At 44.6% G+C, this 5,683-nt stretch overlaps 1 non-coding gene across 1 annotated transcript; it reads left to right on the top strand.

Moving 5' to 3' along the window:
• The first annotated feature begins 2,441 nt into the window (after nucleotides 1-2,441).
• Nucleotides 2,442-2,515, top strand: Trnat-ugu (transfer RNA threonine (anticodon UGU)). The gene has a single exon. It is a non-coding gene; the product is annotated as a tRNA-Thr (tRNA).
• The last annotated feature ends 3,168 nt before the right edge of the window (nucleotides 2,516-5,683 follow it).

Here is a 5,683-nt window from a genome sequence, read left to right as displayed (position 1 = left end):
TTATGGACACTCGAATTTACGCTTTAATTACGAGCGAACCGATAAACGTATCGCAAAATGTGATACACCAATATTTTCCTTGTTTTATTCTACGTAAGGCTATATGCAGCACTTTCGTTTTACAGTCACATTTATATTTTTTTTTCTTATTCTGGTACGGATTTTGCGATTTTAGGCGTCTTCGGAACGAAACGTTCACTTTAAAAATATATGGCTTGCGATGTATTTGTATGAGGTTAATGAAATTTTAATACATTATAGCCAAACATATTGTTAATGTAAATCTCAAGTTACAACATTTTCCGATCACCCAAAAAACCACGATAGTGCAAAATAAATCAATAATCAAAAACTTTGTCATATCGTGGAAATTTCAATAAACAATACAAAATTCTTACTCATTATCTGTGTTACTTCAAAATAGGATCAAATAAGATCAAAATACAGGTATAGTACTGGAATAAACCAAGTTTAAAGGGCAATTTGCCTTCCATTTATTTTCTATTGTAAATGAGTGGTGAGTCATGAAAAAGAGCTAATTCATTTCAGGGAGTGAACAGTTCTGATCCGATCTCTGAAAAGAACAATTTTTGCCCATCTCTACAGCACACCGCTCTCCCGGCCGCGTTCAGTTTTCGGGAGCGGAGCCGCTACTTATTAGTCAAGTAGCTCCTCACTTGGCGTCACAAGGGCTGTGTGCACCCCGCTTGCCTGACAGTGCTTAATTTCAGTGATCTGACGGTAACCGGCGTTACCACTGCGGCACGGCCGTTGGCTTAGATTACTCGATTGTGGGTACATATCTCTCGTTACCATGCGTCGTTTACCGCTGCCACCATCCTACAAACAGAGACTTGCGTGATGTAGAGCCAGAGTCATCCAGGTCAGTGAGTGCCAGTCTGTGGTTCTCTGCAGTCTACAGTGAGACTGACTCCTGTTTCTGGCTGTCAGATCGACGTGTACATAGAGGACCCGATGAAAGAGTGCAGGAGACAGGGATTCTACAGACGTACACCTCTTCAGCTCCTGGAAATGTGATGGAGGAATCTATTGGACATGACAACAGGGCTGATGTGCTAATTGTTGAAGGTATCCTGAATGCTCATCTGTACGTGAGGAGAATTGTAAACCATGTTGCCGTACGCTTCTTGACCAGGATACCAAATGGCATATTTCAGCAGGAATACAAGACCTCCACAAAAACCTTGTGGAATGTTCAGATCCTTATCTGCCGTGCTCGGTCCCTGATTTGTCTGATGACGTGCAAATAACAGATTGACGACTGCTGCAGACCGACGTCCAGGAAAAGTGCGAAGTGCATTTAGGAATGGGATCTCGCATATAGGTGATATTTTCACCATTACAGAATAATAGAAGAAAGAAGAGAAAAGAATGTGGAAACACATGGTGCTTTTCTGATAACGCATTTGACAGGGTAAAACAAATAAAATTGTGGGAAACAGTAGATGAGGGCTATCAACCGTACCTAATTTTGGTAATAAAGTCTTTCTGTAGAAGTATTAATTTTACCATAGACCTGAAATTAAAAGAAGTGACCTGATTCTAGCAAATACAGGACTCAGACATCGGCTGAGTGGCCATTCACTGTCTTGTTTGCAGGAGATCAAGTAACGATTCGAGCAAATCAGACAGTTATAGAAATCCATCTAAATCTTATAATTTTAAAATCTCCGTCAATAAAACACAAATTATGGTTCTAGAGGAAAGAAGCCAGTCAGATCAAAGATTCTGCTAGAAAATAAACATTTGAGAACTAGTATCGAATTTTAAATATCTTGGCTGTGAGATAAGTTTTTATAATAACAAGGACACTGAGGAAAAAGTTAGCAAATATGAAGTTGTAAAAATGATAATTAATTGAAACCCTCAGCTGCCGACAGATGTTGTTGACATAACTCGATTGATACAGCTGAATATGTGTACCCCGACCGGGCCTCGAACCCGCGATCACCTGCTTACATGGCAGACACCCTGTCCATCTGAGCCACCGAGGACACAGATGTATAGCGTGACTGCAGCGACTTATCCCTTGCACGCTTCCCGTGAGACCCACATTCCCAACTGTCCACAATTCTACATATGTTATGTACCTAATAGATATTTGACCATCCACTCATTACTCGCACGCACTTTGGCGATTCCCGTAAGAGTTCGGGCAATCTGTGCGCATTCGCACAGACGAAGGTCAGTGGCTGGGTAGCCTTTAACTATATATATGAAGATCGTAACTGTTCTCGAAAGAACAGATACCACTGATGACCGTGCAGCTTTCTCTAGAATAAGTGATAATTCATTGAAACCTTCAGCTGCCGACAGGTGTTGTTGATATACCTCGATGGGGACAGCTGAAAATGTGTACCCCGACCGGGACTCGAACCCGGGATCTCCTGCTTACATGGCAGACACTCTATCCATATGTGTCCTCGGTGGCTCAGATGGATAGAGCGTCTGCTATGTAAGCAGGAGATCCCGGGTTCGAGTCCCGGTCGGGGTACACATTTTCAGCTGTCCCCATCGAGGTATATCAACAACACCTGTCGGCAGGTGAGGGGGGTTTCAATTAATTATCAGTTATTGTAGAGAAAACTACACGGTCATTACTGGCATCTGTTCTTTCGAGAACAGTTACTATCTTCATATATATGAAGTTGTATGTTGGGCCATTTAAAGAACTTTTCAGAATAAAGTTAGGAAAGAAACGGGAATGAAATTTTATAAGGTAATGGCTGTACTCACATTGCTATATGGCAGTGAAGCCAAGATGCCGACTGAGTAAAATACAGTCACCAGAAATGTGATTTTTAAGAAGTGTTGAAGATGGACGAGGTTGGATGCAGTAAGAAGTGAAGATATTAGGGAAGAATTAAATATAGAATGAGTACGTAATGAAATATTAAATAATAGGCTAATATGGACCGATCACTTACAAGGAATGGAGGATGATGACCTCGCTAGGCAGTGTTAGTTTACATGCCGATGAGAAGAACAGACGAGGACACGCTGGCGGCAACTGTGTGACAGGAACGCCTAATCCATGAAATGGAGAAGAGGAAGAAGGCGTATACTTTTATACCAGTCTCCAGCCAGCAATATGACATTCGGAGGTTGGTTCCTTCCAAGTCACATGGAACACAAGGCTATATTCGTTCCTGCATAATCATTTAATACTCCATACATGATAGACATGTCCACAAAGCGCGGTTTCTCGTGATGCAGTACTTCCCACGTCCTCCATTGTAGGAGGTGTGTCTCCCCCTGGAGACTGCCGTCTGTGTTGCGTAGCGAGTAGACTTGAGCGGTTAGCGCCAGACGAGAGGCAGCGCACGACCAAGTGAGAGTACTGGCCGTGAGTCTGAGAGAGCAGAGCTGAGCGGAGCTGAGGGACAGACAGACACACAGCTGTGTCGAAAGCGAGCCGCGGCAGCGGTACAGCTACAGCTACAGTCGGAGCCAGAGGCTAGGCGGGGTTACGCAAGCCGCGCCGGGCACAGGGATCGATGTCCCGGGAAGGACGCGCCGCTCCGTGCCGCGCCGGTTCGCCCGCCTCCCAGCTCGGTCTGCCTGCCTGGCTGCCTTTGTCTCTTGGCTGTCACCCGACATCTCGCGCAGAGCACCGGCCGGCTGGAAGGCGAGCGCACGTGGGGCTGCTACTGACAGCTACTTAGCAGCTACGTGGACCACGGTCCGCAGGGGGCGCCGGGGGGAGGGCTGAGAGGACCGAGCTTAAAATTTTTGGAAAAAGTGATAAAAGCGGAAAAAAACTTGTAGCGAACGGTAGGGCGACGGCCTGAAAGAAATCACCTAAGAGTCCCTTTATCATTACGCGATGTGCCCTGACGTTGATGCCGCGATAACATGACCCGACACGTTTTTTGTTGAACTCTTCGGTGTAGCGTCGCTGCCCCGTAAAGCTGAATGACTTCCCTATATCGGTAACTTAATGCCCGGGATGATTCCCTTAAAAAGGGCACCGTCTTCACCAATGTGAGCTTGCCCTTTTTCTCTAACGACCTTGCAGTCGACGGAACATTGTGCCCTAATCTTGCTTCTTTGCTTTCGCGTGTTGGAGTGGCGTCTCGGTTATTCATGTGGTGTACTATCCATTACTGTTTCTACGTAGATTTGTGTCATTTTTGCATGATTGCTTCATTTATAAGTAAGTATTCTTATACTCATTTGTCCGCCCCGACAGCTGAGTGGTCAGCGCGGCGGTCTGTCACCCCAGGGGGCCCAGTTTCGATTCCCGTCTGGGTCGGAGATTTTCGCCGTTCAGGGACTGCGTATTGTGTTGTTCTCATTATCATTTCGTCATCATTATCAGTGGAAGGTAACGGGAAACCACCACTGGAATAACTTCCCTAGACGCTCATGAGGTGGACCTCTCTGACGAGGCTTCCCCCATGACAAGACCTGCCGTAAGGCAGAGCACTAAAGTTTTTTTTGTACTCATTTGTAACGAATATAATCCTTGTCGGCGATGATATTAAATCGCTGCTGCGGATCTGTCTCCCAGCGCTCGTTTTATCACCAGCTTTTGTTAATAAAAGCTCTCTTGTCTGGACCTGATAGCGAGAAATATATAATTTTGGTTTCTTTTGTAATTTGTTTGAACCTGTTGTTGCCAGTCGAAGTTTCGCTATCACAGTGTAAATGCGTACAGATTGTGTAAATGTGTGTGAAGCGATGTACCAATTGGCCATCAAAATGGAAGCAGACAGATGGACACTAACAGAAAAAAGACGCCCGTACTGTCGCAAGCCAGCACCCAGCATTATGCAAAAAATAGTATTGTAACTTCCAGAAAACCATCTGAATATGAACCTGAAAAGGTTCGAAAATCGGTTCATGGAATATCAATAACTATTCAAAAATGTTACTGGTTGCAGTTTTATGTACTTACAATCAATTTTCTGTTTAAGTGATTCGTAATTTTTCGTTGTGGTGACCAGTAACACTGACGACCTATATGCCGAAATGAAGTTATCTTATAGGGACCAGAAAAATTCCGCGTTCTGTCTCAAAATTTGAAAACGTGAAATTAACTATCATACACTATTTCGTAGCGCATTGTATCCAGATGAACTATTTTATCAGGGATAGTTTGAAATAGCCTTATCTTCTGCGTATAAATATCAAGAATGTAACAAATTTTCGGTTCTTGGTATTGTACATCAACTTTAGTGGCCCAGTTTAGAAACATTATGTGCGTAAGAACTTGTCTGTAAATTAAAAAGTGTACGAATACAAGGGCTTATCGGTGAGCTCGATGTTCTGGTGCCATGCCAACTGTGGGTGGTTGAATAGTCTGTTCAAGATACACGCCGCGTAAAGCTACGTAGTGGTCAGCCGCGTGACCTAGCAGTTTAGAACTGTGGTGTCACCGCCAGACACCACACTTGCTAGGTGGTAGCGTTTAAATCGGCCGCGGTCCGCTAGTATACGACGGACCCGCGTGTCGCCACTGTCAGTGATTGCAGACCGAGCGCCACCACACGGCAGGTCTAGAGACAGATCCTAGCACTCGCCCCAGTTGTACAGACGACTTTGCTAGCGATGCTACACTGACAAATACGCTCTCATTTGCCGAGACGATAGTTAGCATAGCCTTCAGCTACGTCATTTGCTACGACCTAGCAAGGCGCCATTACCAGTTTATATTGAG

The sequence above is a fragment of the Schistocerca cancellata genome, chromosome 2 (assembly GCF_023864275.1).
Source record: "Schistocerca cancellata isolate TAMUIC-IGC-003103 chromosome 2, iqSchCanc2.1, whole genome shotgun sequence".
Taxonomy (NCBI): domain Eukaryota; kingdom Metazoa; phylum Arthropoda; class Insecta; order Orthoptera; family Acrididae; genus Schistocerca; species Schistocerca cancellata.
This window is presented reverse-complemented; position numbering and strand designations above follow the sequence as displayed.